The 17,272-nt window shown below is 35.9% G+C and overlaps 1 protein-coding gene and 1 long non-coding RNA gene across 4 annotated transcripts in view; one reads left to right on the top strand and one right to left on the bottom strand.

Annotated features, from left to right (window-relative positions):
* Positions 1 to 17,272, top strand: part of MYT1L (myelin transcription factor 1 like) — a 685,202-nt gene that overhangs the window by 95,303 nt on the left and 572,627 nt on the right. The window lies entirely within an intron of this gene.
* LOC110193840 (uncharacterized) lies at positions 6,204 to 9,350 on the bottom strand. The gene is made up of 2 exons (XR_002320560.2): positions 9,126 to 9,350; positions 6,204 to 6,496 (listed from the first exon to the last, which is right to left on the bottom strand). It is a non-coding gene; the product is annotated as an uncharacterized LOC110193840 (long non-coding RNA).

The raw sequence follows: 17,272 nt of genomic DNA, 5'->3' as shown, positions 1-17,272 counted from the left end.
CTGATTCAGAAGGGCTTCCACAGGAGAAAGGTTCTTTAGTGTTTCCAGGTGTTCTCAAAATCATGGCTATTACTGAAGCTTTGTGAAGTCTAAATTGGAATGTATGAGGAAGCACTCAATTTTTTGTTCAAAAAAATTCATTTTCTGTCTTGTTTCATAATACTTGATCATAGCCAAAAGGATTTTGTAGAACTATGCTTGAATTGTTTCTCCCAGAATTGTATAACAATTCTGTTAATATATGTCATACACGCAAAATAATATAAAGATTCAGCATTGCTGCCACACTAATCAGATGTATATTTGGAGTCTGGTTAAGCATAGTAACAAATCTGTATGGGCCTCATTCTATCCTTGTGAAAAATGGATCCTCAAACTAGATGATCCCTAATATCCCTTCCAGCTTTAACATGCTCTGTCATCCCTGAAATAGCTTACCCATAATTGTCATCAATTAGTTCAAATGCAAAAATATGCTAGTTACTTCTTCAATTATATAAACATATAGGCTTCTACTGTAGGGGAGGGAAGGTGAAAGTCATATTATGGACATGAATAAAATGGAGCAAAGTACAAGCTATAATTTTTAAAAGAATATTATGTCCTAGGTCCCTTCAAACCTCAGCTCAAGTATCATTCCCTGAATAAGAACTTTATTAATTTCTCCTCTTGTTAGTGCTCCCCACCACAACCAAAATTATTTTTCATTCACTATATATATGCATTATAAAAATTTTATATAGTATTTATTAATATATGTGTGTACACACGTATACATATTATGAACATACATGTATACATAAATTTGATCAATATACATTGTTTTCCCCAAGTGGAATATAAAATGCTTAATGGAAGAAAGCATTTTATTTTTGTCTTTATAACCTTAATTATACCATAATTCTTGGTATAAAATTAATGGGTAATGAGTAAATGAGTGAGTGAGTGAGTGAAACATTTATTAAGTTGTTCTTCTTGCTGTTGAGTTGTTTCAGTCCAGACTCTTTGTGACCCCATTTAGGGTTTTCTTGGCAAGGATGCTGAAGTGATTTGTCATTTCCTTCTCCAGCTCATTTTTTTTTTTTTACAGATGAGGAAACAGAGGCAAACAGGGTTAAGTGACTTGCCCAGAGTCACACAGCTAGGAAGTGTCTGTGGCCAGATATGAATTCAGGAGATGAGTTTTCCTGACTTTAGGCTCATATCCACTACACCACTACTGTACTAAGCACTAGGGTTATAAACAGAAAATTAAGAGAGTACCTACAAGTCAATGCTTTGAATTTAATTTAAAACAAAATGGCAACAATCTCCATGGCAGTTATCATATGCACCTCGAATTATTTCGTTCTCTTTATTTACACTATCTTCCATCAAGTTTAGAAACTCCATAAAGAAAAGGACCTTCTCTTATGGGTCATTTATCTCCAGGGCCTCTCATAGGCCCCTGGAGGAAGGAAACAAGCTTTTATTAAGTGCCTACTATGTACTAAGCACAGCACTAATAATAATTATTATATATGTGTACATATACATATATAAAATTATACATATACATATACATATACATATATCTCTATAGATATAGATATAGATATAGATATAGATAGATATAGATATAGATATAGATATAGATATAGATATAGATATAGATATAGATATAGATATAGATATAGATATAGATATAGATATAGATATAGATATAGATATAGATATAGATATAGATATAGATATAGATATAGATATAGATATAGGTATAGATATAGATATAGATAGATATATCTCATTCAATCTTCACAACAACCTTGGCAGGTAGGTGCTATTACTATCAATGAAGAAAACTGAGGTAGACATTGAGTCATGTGAATTGCCCAGGGTCACATAGCTAGTAAGTGTCTGAGCTCAAATTTGGACTCAGGTCTTCCTAACTAGAGGCCCAGCACTTTATCTACTTTGTCACCCCAGAACACAATAGACGATAAAAAAGGTTCTTTGCTGTTGAGTGAGTATCTTGATCTTTTTTCAAAGATCTCATATGTAAAAAGTGTATCTTAAGTCTAAGTGTACATAAGGTTGCAGGAGGATATAAGAAAACTATACTTAATGAATAAGCATTGAAGGAACTCTGAATGTTTAGCCTGGAGAAGAGAAGATTTGGGGGAGGTCATGATAGATGTCTTCAAAGGATTGCAGTGCTATTATGTGGAAAAGAGAGCAGACTTGTTTGGCTTAGCCCCAGAGGACAAAAATAGGAGAAACAAAGGAAGTTACAATGAGGCATATTTCCACTGTGCAAGAGAACTTTCCTAAAGGTGAATGGGCTACTTTGACAGGTAGTGAATGCTCATTCCTGAAGGTGTTCAAATAGATTCTCAATGGTCACTTGTTATGGCTATTATAGAATAAATTCCCCTTCAGGTACAATTTGGATTCCATACTCTCTGAGATTCTGTCTTTGTATGAGATTCTGTGATTTCTCTATTATCCGTATGTGTTAAGGGTAGGGGTTTCCCCTAGAATATGTAGTTTATTTCATCTGAACATCTGAATAAACTTGCTAGCAGTAATTTTCTGACCTAAATTGCAACAAATGATAGGAAAATGGAAAATGGTGAGGAATAAAATGGTATAAACATAAAGAATATAGAATATAAAAGAAGATACACTAATTAATTCTAGCAGTCTTTTGCTACTTTGGTTTTATGGCTATGAATTTAATTCTTAAGATTTTAGCCTATTGATTCACTATTCTGATTTGCTAACTTATGTATTTATTCATATGCATTTTCTGGCTTTTTCTTCCCAAGAAAGCTCTTCATCTTTCCTTTTAATTGCATCCCCTTTCCCCTATGGTACACTAGCGCTGACAGTAGTATCAGTTGGTGACACTAGGGAACACCATTAGGGCAGGCTTCCCCACTGTGTGACTCTCAGTCTTGACTATTATCCTGGAATCTGATATGCTGACTCAGGCAAAAATTGACACACTTAAAGAAGGTACTGTACCACCTTTCTCAGCTCCTTGGAAGAAAGTTATTATATGTAATTCTAGCACACCCTTCCCTATCAATTAATATATACCTGTTTGGTGGCTGTTGCTAAAGAAGGAAAGGCTGTGAAATAAAGATCAGATCCACCAGCTTCATTGGTAGCTCAACTCTTTCTGAATTACTTAGTAGTCTACCTGGAAGAATCTCTGAGTGTGTGTGTCTGTCTGTCTCTCTGTTCTTTCTCATCTCTATCTTTTCTCTTTTTCTCTCTTCTTTCATTCTTTTGGAAATAGCATAATAGCACCAGTTATTTCATTTTTTTATGTGTTCCTCTTTGATGGCTAAGATATAAAATATTTGCAGCAGGAATCATCCATGAACAAAATAGAAAGATAAAGGTTTTAAGTTAAGATCTGGGAAATTCTTTTGCTTTTAAGTTTAAAAAAACTCCTTTCCCCTATTTTTTTTTTACTGGTTATGTAGCTAAAGACTTAGAAAATGTTCTGTCAGCTAGAATGACAGAGAGGAAGATCTGGTGAGACCACTGGTGAGGTGGAGAAAGAAGAAAGAGAAAGAAGAATTTGTGTGAGGAGATAGATGTGTGCTCAGAGAAATAAGCCTGCTACACTGTGTTCCCTTCCCATGTAGGTCCTTGTCAGATGTGTATGGGAAAAATATGAGGGAACTTTTGTTTTCTTCTGGCTTCTAGGACACATCAAATGCATACCATGGTATAATTGAAAAACAACTGATTTTGGAGTCAAAAACCTGGTATCCAGGCTTCCTCTGACTTTTACTAGCTAAGTGACCATGAGTCAGTCACTTTAATCCCTCTGAGCCTTACTTTCTTCATCTAAAAAAAATGAGTTCTTTAATACCTATACTACTTGCCTTTCAGAGTTTAAGTCAAAAATGTATTAAACACCTGCTAGATGAAAATCACTCTACTAGACAATAATGAAAATTCCTACCCTCAAGGAGCTTTCATTTTATTGAAATGGGTCTCTATGAGGAAGTCTCAAAGTATTAAAAAATTAGATATGAGGAAGCCCAGTCTTAGGTCACTACATTACACTCCTTCCTATCTCTTTCTTAGTATCTTAACCCCTGCTTCCCAAAAGAGTCCCTACACATTGCTCTTAAATAAAAATGTATGTAGGGATGGGAAAGGACATAAGGAGACCAAGCACTATGAATACTAATGGAAGGAACTGTGAATGTTTAGCTTAGAGAATATGGAGTTATCTCTTTGAAAATTAGAAATGCACATTTATAACTCCTGCTGAAAACATGAGATATGTCTATTTGTGTACCTGGATAAAGAATTTTTTAAACCAGGTTCCTTAGCCATAACTTTACTTGTTCTTCTATTGAGGGGTGTGGGGGTATGTGGCATGGCATGATAGAAAGAGCAATGACTCTAGGGTAAAAGAAGCTGGATTTGAATCATACATCTAATGGTTACTACCACTTAAACTCTCTGGTTCTCAGCTCCCTCAAATGTGAAATGAAAGGGTTGGAAATGATAAATTCTGAGGTTTTTCTAGGCATTTGATACTTCATCTTAAGTGTTCTTTCTATATTACTTTAGAAACTAAGACAACCAGAGTAGTGTTTGCTTTGGAACAGCATGTAGAAGGGGGAGATACTCTCCATGGAGCTCAGGTTCTAGGCAGGACATAGCTTTGGAATGTACACAGTCTGTGACATAGCCAAACTAGACTATTTGTTATTCTCCAATGTAGACATGTCATCCCTAACTTCTCTGAATTTGCCATCATGCCTGCCTGGAATGCACCCCTTTATCTGTGCTTTTTATAACCCTTCATTTTCATTAAGGTTCAGCTTTGCTACTCTCATCTCCATTTCTCTTCCCTGATTCCTCCATAGCTTCAAGCATTTAACAAAAACTCAGTGACTGATTGATTTTTCCTTCTTTATGTATTTCTGGAACTCTCCATCTAACCTTTCCTTTGCCCTTGTTGCTCCCTTTCTTCTATAGTATGTGTCTGTTTATTCACCCCTCCAAGAAGAATATATGTTCTTTGAGGAAAGTGACCATGCCGTTTAGATGCTTATATCCTGAAAATCCAGCACTGTGTATGGAACATAGTAAGGACATGGTAGAACTGAGGAACTATTTGTTGGATTTGTTGGAGCAAGGGAAAGTTCCTGCCTTCAAGGAGCTTACATTCTACTGTAGGCACACAACATGTAAACAAATGGGTGCATACATGATAATTCAATTAAATAATTTGTGATAATGCAAATATCTGTAGAAATAAGCATTCTGAAAGCGAATTTATTACCCACTTTAGAACTCCTTTTACTGTTAACCATAGTACACATGTACTAATTAATGTGCTAATAGTCAGGGGCACACATATTTTGTGTGTGTGTGTGTGTGTGTATCTGTGTGTATGTAATTTGCAAACCTTTTAAGTGCTATGTAAATGTCATAATTATTGTCTATAGAGAAGAAAATGCTGGTTTATATTTTCTCTAGATCACTTCTAGCTCTAAATCCCATGTTCCTATGTAGTGGGCACTTTGAAAGGTTTTGCAAGGTTTTTGTGTTTTATTTTATTTGTTTTGGTTGAGTTAATACACATCCTAAAGTGTCTAAATCCTACTGAGAAGTAATTCACTAGCTTAATTTGGGTTACACTTTGGGTCCTCATAAGTAAGTAATGAATAAACAGTAGATGATATTTTAATAAACAGTGGCTGGTGAGAAATATTAGAAAATCCATTCATCTAACATCCCTACTTCTATTTTTAATTAAATTTAATTTTCTTAAATGAAGATTTCCCTTCTCTCCTCCCTACTTTCTACCTCTCTCCTATTGAGAAAGCAGGAAAAACAATATTTCTTGTTATAAATATAACATTCCCACTTCTAAGATAAGAAGCCCCTTTTTATTCTACTTCTCAGGCTTTTGATTTATAAAATGTTTCATTCATCTCTTCAGCTCTCTAACTGTCCATCTGGGCTTTGCCACTTACTAGATGTATGACTTCAAGAAAATCACTCTGCTAAGTGGTGAGGTTCAGTTTCTTCATATGTAAAGTGAGGTCTATGGATTAGATGGTTTCTCATATACATCCCAACTCTAAAGTTCTCTTATTCTATTACTTATCTATTCAACAAATCATCAGCAGGCATTTATTAAGTATTAGAGGGGGATACAAAAAGGCAAAATACAATCTCTGTCATCAATGAGCAAACATTTTAATAGGGGATATAACATGAACAATTATACACATACAGGACACATAGTGTAAATTGTAGGTGAATTGAAGTCATTAGCAGCTGGGGAGATGGGATGAGATGGGGATGGCCTCTTACATAAGGTTGAATTTGTGTGGTCTTGAAGCTGGGAGGAGGAGCTGACGAAGAGGAACCTTTCAGATGGATGATAGCCAGTGAAAATGAATGGAACTGGAAGATGAATTATTGTCTTGTGTGAAGAACAGCAAGGAGACCAGTGTATCTGAATCCTAGACTATGTAAAAGGGAATAAAATGTAAGAAGACTGGAAAAGTAGGAAGGGGCCAAACTATGAAGAGCTTTAAAAGTCAAACTGTATTTTATATTTGATCCTGGAGGTAATAGGGAGGCAATATAATTTATCTAGTGGGGAGACTAGATGATGTGGTCAGACCTATGCATTAGGAAGATCACTTAGGCATTTAGTGAAGGCTAGGCTAGAATGAGGCAGAGTTGAGACAGGGAGAGAAATTAACAGGTATCCAGGTATGAGGTGATGAGGGCAGAAGTCATGGAGGGGATAATATTTGAGTTATCTTCTAAAAGAAAGGCAATAGTTCAACATAACTCAGGAGGAATATATCTATATCTACTTCTGTGTCTATCTAAGGAAAATGGTGCAAATCTTGAGCCTAAAACCTCATACAGAATAGGTGCCCAATTGAGATTTGTCAGTTGGATTGGATTAACACTGGAGGTGTCTGAGGAAAGGGTAAAAAGCCCCATCTCACACATAATGTGAAATATGTTGTTTCACAGCTGAGTGATTTCCTCTCTCCTTCTCCTTTATGATTTATAAAAAGATCCCACCCCATCAGACATCTCTTTTAGTGCATGGTTACAGCATGCAGAATTTGTCATTTCATTTCAGTTGTTCTACCTCTCCCCATTCCCCTATTCCCAGGTGCCCAACTGCATCAATGTCTAGATAGTTAATAGAAACCAAAACAAAGCAAAAAATAAAGCATAAATTTATTCAAGACAAAGCATTTATTTGGGCTAGACTGTTGCCAAGTCAGAAAGAAGTCATGTATCTCATGGCAGTTGAATTCCCAGTCCCTGCATGATGTCACGAGATGGCAGGTGACTTGTTTAATGCATCATCACCACCACTACTGACATTAGCACAGGTCCTTTTGCATTTCCCTCCTCCCATCCACACAGAACACTAAACCTTGAGCTCCTGGAAGCAGGTAAGTATAAGCAGAGTAAATGCCCTCTGACCTCTGCACCCTGCAACAAAAAAAGTGTGCATATAAAGCAAGGCATTTTCAGCAAATACATAAGACAACATGACAGCCCACAGTTTTAAAAAGAAGTCTCAAAATGAAATGTTCATTTATTCTTTTATGTAAGCTCTTTCTGTTAATCTTTAGTTAGACCTCTTTGTCCTCTGACTGATTTAGGTGAGCCCACTTGGCCCTCTTCTCATCAGTAGAGAATACCTAAATGAAATCTATTTTTATAAACAAAGAGAAGATAGAAAGAAAAAGTCCCCTAGGAACAAATAAATTAACTTTCATCAATCAAAATAATACACCTTTCCAGGATTTGTTCAAAGTTATTTAATACTCTTGAACTCCCAAAGTTATCAGTGTTAACATTTAGGGACTGAATGATACTTTATTACCATTTATTAATTAATACTTCACAATTGTAGACCATCTTTCATTACTGAAAATGCCACCAGTGATGGTAGGTATTGTGTGGAACCAATAGGTGTTTTGTGCTAAATTTTCTCCCCCTCCCCCAGCACATACACGTACTACTCTTTTCTGCCTGACTTCTCACCAATAATAATCATAATAACATTTCTATATCATTTTTGCAGGGGCTTCAAATAAATTATCTCATTTGATCCTCACAAGAACACTTTGAAGTAGGTAGAGCAGGTATTATCATCCCCATTCTACTGATGAGGAAATTAAGCTTCAAAGAATAATTTATAATAAAGATGGAAAGTTAGGTTAGGGCCAGATTGTGAAGGGCTTTGTACATTAAACAGAGGAAGAGGTTATTATTGTTTATTATTGTTTATATAAGTGATAGAGAACTAGTGGAGCTTGTTCAATGGAGTAATGTATATGGTCACATTTGCTTTTTAGGAAAATTACTTCGTCAACTTTTAATCATTCCTTAGCCCTTGTTACATTCACTCAGGTGAGATAATGGAGACTACTGGCCCTGGTTCTACGTGATATTCACAGGCTATAAGTGTTGTGAATATGACATCTCAGTTGGTCAGAATCCCCAAACAATCCACTGTTGATTTCACTGAGATATATTACTTAAATAGAAAATTATCTTGCATGTGATGGATAAGGATTGGAAGATTGCTTCCTCTACCTAACCCTCCACCAAAAAAAAGGTCCTAAATCTGTGTTTTAGACTTTAAACCTTTATTACAGATTCTTAACCTATCCCATATACTTGCTTGTATGTGTGTATATATATGGAAGGCAAGGAGAGAAAGGCAGACACACAGAAAATGAGTTAGAGAGAATTGTATTTCAATATAATTTGTTTCCTATGCCATTCTATATATTTTATTGTTTGCTTATAAAACATTATTCTGAGAAAGGCTTCACCAGTCAGTTTTCATGCTCCATGACACATAAAAAGTAAAGATCCCCATTTCGAAAGCCTTCAAAATGAATGTGAAGAATCAAAACTCTTGGATGATTAATAAGTAAAATAAATTACACCTATATGACTTTGGAAGTTTTAGACTTTGAGAGGTGGGTTGCAAAGATTGGCAATGTAACAGTAACACCCCTTACTGACCACATGGAAGTTCTGCTTCCCTCCCAAAACTAGTTTGTTTGTTTTTAAAGTTCCTAGTACTACTTTCTCAGTTCACTTACCACAGTTCACCTTGTCCATATGTAGGGAGTTAGAAAGACTTCTGAAGGTCACTGGGATGGTACCATGCTTTGGATGCTGCTGCCCTTGCATACAGAAGTTTATATTCTGAGCAGGAGAAGATATGCTTTCATGTGCTGTAGCCCAGTTTCCATTTGCCCTTCTACATATCAGACAGCAGCTCTTTTAAAACCTCCGTTCCTCTTGGGGAGTCATTCAATTACCCTCTGGGTCTGTAAGGAAAGCCACATAATAAGTACATCAGGAAACTTTGATCCTTATTCAGTATATAAGAGAAGTAGGGAGTGGGGGGGGGCCAGGAATATGCTTTTGCTGTCTCTCTCATATCCTGTTTCCATCAGTGTGGTACTTACACTAGGAAACTTGTCACCCATTCCAAAACAAAATGTAATGAAAACTGAGAAAATTGATAGGAGGGAAAACACCCCTAGGCCCCCATTCTGGACAATCTAGGAAGATATGATTTACACTCTGCCTCTTCACAGTAGGATAGTATATGTAATTTAGATTTATGAGAGACTTTTGCAAAGCCCAAAATTGTCTTCTATATACTGAATGTGTAGGGTCATAAATAGGAACAGGCTATCCAAATTCAATTTGAAAGCCTAATCTCCAGGCCTCTGTGAGTATTCCAATAAGGGTCTGGATTTAATTGCCTTTTGGGTGTGTCTGAAATTTGGTCAGTAAAAAATGGAGTGTCTGTAGGCATTGCTAATCTTGCCCATAAGCTCTTCAATAGAAAATTGTACTAAAAGAGACCACTGTCCCTCCCCATACCTGACAACATGGCAACTTTTTTTTTTTCCCACTAGAATCCAACTTGAAAATCACTAGCTTTTCATAGGGAAGTTTTGTGTGTAGTAGTTAAGATGTTAGAAGCATGTGAAAGCATAACTTCTGCCAAGCATCCGATAAACTGATTCCTTTATGAAAATTACATCTGGGATTCCTGTACTTTCTGTCTTCCCTTTTTATATGATCCCCCTCAATCCCCAATTCTATGTGCTTCCTTAGATGTCTTTTAAAGACTTTTAAGAGAATAAAAGATGATACATGTAACCTGTTTTAAGCAAACCTGAATATGGAAGTCTAGATTTCCAAAAAAATATACATGAAAGATTATTTATTATTTATTTCACAAAAGATTCTTCACTTTACAAAAGTTTTCACCGTAGTAGTTTTCTAACTAACCAGCTGCCCTAGCGCATGTAGAAATAAGATTAATTGGACACAATTTTTATTAGCATGAAAGGTTTCCAAAACTCATCTTTGTCCAGTGTGAGACTACACATGGATTGGAGGTGGACAAAGGAGTCCTCTCAAGATCCATTGGTCAAGCACTGGAAGTTATGCTAAAAGATAATGTTTGACTTTACTATTGCTTTGCTGTGGGCTTCAGCGTGAACTATTCTTTTTGTGGGGAGGGGGAAAATAATGCAGTGATTTGGGTAATAACGCATTAGTGCTGATGATGTTGGACCGTCTCAAATGTCTATTAGTTTATAATTTGTCATCCCCAGAAGCAGTTGTATGCATTTCTAATAAGAACTAATACAGCTATACAATAAATGAAGTGATAATCTTATGTATGGGGTAAGAGTTCAAGAATTCTTTTTCACGTGAATACCAGTTTCTTGCATTTATATAATGCTTGAACTGCTTTCTTCACAATGATCTTGTGAGAGAGACAAACAAGTAGTATTATACCCATTTCACTGATGAGGAAAACTAAGGTTCATGCAGGCTAAATGGCTTGTCCAATATTATACATTTGATAAATAGCAGAGCTGAAATTTGAAGCCAGGTCTTCTGACTCCAAATCCAATCCATTTTTCACCATGTTGTTTTTAACTTTCTTGGTTAATTGATGACTTTAGTGTCTTTGTAACTATGACAAAATTCTTTTTACATAGTTTGTGCTTCTTAAGGGTAAAATAGGTCGATGAATATAGATTGTTGCTTTAAAGGAGCCCTAAACAAAACATTGCAATTCTACGATATCATCCCTTCCTTTAATCATTCCACTATTATAGCTTCATTCCTTTGAATGTTCTTAAAGAATTTTTAAAATGTCACTGAATATTTAATTATCAGTTAATATCTTAGCGGTGATTCTTCAGGAAACAGAAAAGGGCCATAGAATAGAAGCTTGAAGGTAAAAGGAGACCTACATAGATAGTGGGGGAGGAAAAAATGCTAATAGAAGGTAGAGAAGGGATCCTAAGAGGAAAAGATGACAGCAAAGAAAAACTTAGTCATATTTCCAACTTTGACTAAGTCACTGCTTTTATTGGCATTTTCCTCTTACTCGAAATACAGACATTTTAAAAGTAATTATTAGTTGGATGTTTAAAAGATTTTAATGCTCTAATGCATACAGCGTACTAGGCATGGTGACAAAGAGAAAGGTACAGGTTCTAGTGGGTCTCAGTGAAGAATATGTATTTGCTATGATGACATCTCAGTTATTACCAAATTCCCTAGGGGCAGCTAGGTAGTACAGTGGATAGAGCACTGGGCTTGGAGTCAGAAAGAGCTGAGTTCAAATGTGACCTCAGATGCTTACTAGCTATGTGCCTCTGGCCAAGTCAGATAAACTCTGTTTTCCTTATATATAAAATGGGGATAATAACACCTCACAGGATTTTTAGAAGGGTCAAGTGAGATAATAATTATAAAGTACTTAGTACCTGGCACATAGTAAGCATTATATAAATGCTAGCTATTATTATGTTGTGTTGCTGTTGGGTTTGGTCGAATAGTGGATGACCTTCTTGTGCCCAGCTCTAACTTTTCTCTCCTTAACTGAAACAAAGGTCAGACAGTAGCCCTCATTGCTATTACTATATTCAAAGCCTTTCTAGTTTCTTAGCACTTACCAGAGTTTATGCTTTGTGGTCATAGTTTTTGAAAACCTCCATACAAGTTTTCCCACCAGTTCATAAACTTTAGATAGATACTGAAGATTGACAATGAAATGGGCCATGATTAAGAGGAGGAAGGGAACAACTGGGTAACAGTGTGGTGAAATAGAAAGAGCTTGGAGTCATGGTCCCTCAGGTAGAATTTCAGCTCTGTGTGACTAGGTCAAAAAATTTAAACCTCCTGGATCTCAATTTCCTCATCTTTGAAAGAAAAGTGGTTTTAGACAGTGACCTCTAAGATCCTTTCCATCTCTAGAGCTATAATCCTGTGAATTTATGTTTAAAATAACTCTCACAACACTTTTAATGATCCCAAAGCTATGCAAGAGAGCACTATCTTTTCAAAACTTTTTTCCCAGTGTTGCTATGTGGATACAAAATAGAGAATACCTAGATCTCTGAAGAGTCAAGATTCCAGGTGATCCAAAGGGCCATGGAGAGATATACTATGAATGTAAATAAGCAGTGATTTATTATCAACAATGATTTTCACATGAGAAGGAGAATATATCATCAAGTACATATAGGATGAAAAAAGCTCTTCATGTAGCAAAAGTAGTGGATAACAATAGGATAGCTGGGGACAGAATCAGAGAATTTGAGATTTTGAAAGTGACCTCAGTGGTGATACAATCCAACTGATAAAAAGAAATCCCCACAATAACATACCCAATAAATGGTCATGTAAGCTCATCTGGAAGACTTAAAAAGAGAGGGACCTTTTAAGGGAGACATCCCACTTTTGGACAACTCCAGTCATTAGGACATTTTTTCCCTGACATTGAGTCTAAATATATATTTTTTTAACTCCCATTCTTCCAGGTTCTTCTCTCTGGGGTCAAATGGAACAAGTGTGGTCCCTTATTCACATGTTAGCACTTCAAATACATAGCTATTATGTATCATTTGAGTCATCTAATAGCCAGTATAAATATGTACTGTTCATTCAACTAATTTTCATATGACATAGATTCAAAATCCCTCTTCATCCTGGTTACTCTATAGCTTATAAATGTGCTTCTTAAGTTGTGATGCCTAGAATTGAGGTGCATTGGTACTATCACCTCTTTACTTTTTGAAGCTATACTTTTCTTAATGCAGTGCAAGATGAATTAGCTTTTGTTTGCTGATTTATATTGAGCTTGTAGTTTACTAAAACCCCTAGTTCTTTTTCAGAATTTTTTCAGCAAAATGCCCTAGCTTCTCAAAAATCCTTTCAGATCTTGACTCTGCCATATACCGCATTAGCTATCCTTTCCAGCTTTGCAACATCTGCAGAGTTAATGAACATATCATCTATGCATTTGTTATCCAAATCATTGCTAAAAGTATTAAACAGCACAGGGGCAAGTGGGTATTCCACTGTAAACTTCCTACCATGTTGACATTGAACCATTAGCATTTTCTCTTTGAGGCTGTCCAAGTGTCTGGTATGTAGTAGGTAATAAATAAATAAATGTTGATTGATTAATTGATTCCCCCAATTCTGAATGTTTTATTGTCTAATCAATATCTCTCTCTCTTGTATGAGATATTTCATTAAAAAGTTTCACTAAGATTCTGGACAATTATGTAAATGATATTCCCTTAATTTAGTTCTTTGGTAATCCTGTCAAAAATGGAAATATAATTTTATTGGTCTGAACTATTCTTGATATAGCCATATTGGGTTTTGGTTACCATTGCTTCCCTTTCTAGTTGTTCACCAACAATCTCTTTAATGATCACTTCTAGAACTTCCCAAGAATTAAAGTCAAGCTCACTGGTCTATAGTTTGTAAATTCATTCTATTCTCTCTTTTGAAAGTGAAGACATTGATCCTTCTCTAGTTTTGTGTTTCCTGATTTTTCAACAAGCACATCTAGTTTTTTCACCTGTTCCAGGTGTCTTGAATTCACCAACAGCAACTGGGTACCTTCTTCCTATCTCTTTACTCATATTGGTTATCAATTCCCCATTAGTTATTTTTGTTCTGTAATTTCCAGTACAAAGCTCATTCCAATGATCACCAATAGGAATATGTTCAGCGAATACCACAGAACAAAGAGGCATGAAATGAAAGAACTGCCACCTGCCCTGATAGTGGGAATGTAGCAAAATATCAAAATATCAATTCATGTCAAAGAAGTCCCAAATTTTCCAAGTTTCCCACATTTATATGAGCATCAAATGAAACGTTATAAAGTATTTTATGATCTTTAAAGCACTGTATAAAAGTTACTATATAATAGTTTAGTATTTTCTAAGGACTTTTCTCATTGATAATAGAAGCATTGTTATCCCCATTTTTCAGAAAAGAAAGCTGAGGTTCTAGGATATTAACTGATTTATCGGTGATCACACAGCTAATAAATGTCTTATATGGGAATTGAACCAAGGTGGTGTCTGCCATGGCACACTGCTGATCTGCATTTGCAATCAATTATGTGTTTCTTTTCTTCTGTGTGTTTCTTTTCTTTTCTTCCCTGCATACCCAGCAACCTTGCAGGCCTGCCTTAAGCCCCATATATGTATAATTTCAACCTAGTGTTTTGTTATCAATCTTGGCCCAAGAAAGAAGTCTATGTATAAAACAATGAGTATTTCTTGGACCAGAAAGCATGCTTTGTTTCTGAACTTACTTCTTGACATGAGATTGGCACACACTTTCTATGGTAGCTGTAAATTGCATTCCTTCTCCCTACAAAGTGATGTAGTGGTATTATCACTGAACCCTAGTTCAGCCAAGAGACCTGGATTTGAATCTTAGGTCTGTCATTAACTGTGTGCCTTCAAATAAATCATTTCCCCTCTCTGGGCCTGTTTTCCTCGTATATATAATGAAGGGATTAGATCTGCATTTAAGGTTACTTTCACCAATAAATTATTTGGCCTTGTGGTGGTATGAGAGATAGGTAATTATGAAGTTCTTTGAACACTGGGGAAGAATGTTATTATATACATTAGGAATGAGAAGAGGGTTACTTTTAAAAAACCATTGACATACAATAAGAAAATCAGTCTAAGGTAATGTAGAAGTTAACAACTGATTTAGTTTTGATTTGTGGAAGGAAATGATAAAATGTTATAGTCACCTTGTTTTTACATTTAGAAGAGGGAATGTAAAGATATATTCTACAAATACCATATATTTTAAAACTTGATTTAGTTTTATAAGGTGGCCAGTCAGTTAACACAGGGGTTGGGGAGCAGAAAAAAGAAAGGAAAGCTAGAGAAGGAAAGACATGCCAAGGTATAGAGTGTTGGTATGTTCTGCAATATTAGTAATCCATTATTTTGATTAAATAATCTGTTAGGAACATAGCATTAGACATCAATTCAAACAACTACACTTAGTAATTATTTAAATTCAAATTAATTAATATCAGTAGATGCATGATACTTTTCCAGTCTCAAAGTCCCCAACATGATTCTTGTCCTTTAATTCTCATTCACTTTTCCTCATGATGATTTTCAGTAAGTATGTAGGCCACTCTTTAGATTCTGATTTTTTTTTTTACTTTGCATTATTTCATCAAGATTTATTTGTACTTCTCATAATTGTCTATCTTAATTGGATTGTAGTATTTCATTATGTTAACGTATAGTTAACAGCTCTTCACAGAATCACAGACACTCCACAAGGGTAGACTGAGTTGTGTGAACCATAGGTGTCAAGCATGCAGTCTATGGGCAGCATTTCAGTCAGCACTCTCAAGTGCAACAAAACAGTTTAAAATGTAATTGGGGAATTGTTTTAAATAAATAAAAATACAATAGAACACAGATATTATTAATATGTGGTTTTCTCAGTCAATGAGTGGCCTGCAGGGTTCTTTATGTATGGCTTAGCAGTTAAGTTTCTATTTAAGTTTGAAACCATTGGTCTAAAGCAATCATTTTATATGTAATACCGGCTACCTTCACCCTCACTACCTGGAAGGCCAGGTAAGTGAGATTTCACTCCTCCTACATGGTTCTCTGGTATTCTTAGCAAAACAGGAATTTTAGGTCTTGGTTTTCTGCCAGTGGCTACAGCCCCTACCAATGTAGTTGCCTCAATTGTACCAGAATCCTCTGCACCGCAATTCCATTAGCCACTAACAGCCAGGTTAGAAGAGATATAGATAAAGATGTGAGACATTACTTGAGATCCCTTGGAAAGAAACATTTTACATTATCAAACAATTCCATAGACAAATAGTACAGTTTTATTGCCTCTTAAAGCTTATGGAATGCTTTTGTCAAAAACAAACCTGTGAAGCAGATAGGATAAGTATGGTTATCACCTGTATACCCCACAATTTATAGATGAAGAACCTCAGTTTCCTCGAGATAACATAATTTACCCAAGGTCATATAACTACTAAGTATCAGAACTTGGTTTTTTAACCCAGCATTTCCTCCATTACTTCTTGAATTGTAAGCATAGAAACCAAGAAGAGAAATATCAATGCATACAGTTGTCCATTTGTAGGCAGAGTTTGTAGGTAGTCATTGCCCAATCAATCATGTGTCTAGCTAAATGAGATGTTCTGGCACTTTTGCCAGTGGGATCTATTTTTCTACATCAAGGGTAAAACTGCATATTGGTCTTTCCTCAGTGCCCTAAGGATATCCATATTTTACAAACTGGACCCAAATTCTGGTTCTAGGTTCTAACTAACAACATGACATTGACATAAGCACTTTACATTCACGATCTCATTTGTATGTCACAGCATTCCAGTGAGGTAGTAACAAAGTTCTTTAAGGGCTGGAACTGTCTCCTTTTGTTAGTCAGTCAAGAAACATTTATTAAGTGGCTGCTATATGCCAGACACTATGCTAATCCCTGGGGATACCAAGAAAGACGAAAGATAATCCCTGGTCTCAAAAAGCTTGAGATCTAATGAGGGAAACAACATGCAAACAGCTATGTACAGACAACTTATATACAGGCTAAATTAGGCATAATCAACAGAGGAAAGCAGTGGCATTAAGAAGGATCAGGAATAGCTTCTTGCAAAAGGTAGGATTTTAACTGGGACTTGAAAGAAGCCAGGAAAGCCAAGAGGTGGAGATTAGGAAAAAGCTCATTCCAGGCCTGAGGGACAGCCATTGAAAATGCCTGGGGTCAGGAGATGTAGTACCTTGTGGAAAGGACAACAAGAAGGCCGGTGTCCTTGGCTGACAAAACATGTAGGGGTGAGCAGGATGGAAGACTATAAAGGTAGGAAGGTGTC

Source organism: Phascolarctos cinereus, unplaced genomic scaffold (assembly GCF_003287225.1).
Source record: "Phascolarctos cinereus isolate Bilbo 61053 unplaced genomic scaffold, phaCin_HiC Scaffold_2;HRSCAF=192, whole genome shotgun sequence".
NCBI classification, from domain to species: domain Eukaryota; kingdom Metazoa; phylum Chordata; class Mammalia; order Diprotodontia; family Phascolarctidae; genus Phascolarctos; species Phascolarctos cinereus.
Note: the sequence above shows the minus strand (reverse complement) of the source record. Positions and strands in the feature narration are given on the sequence as shown.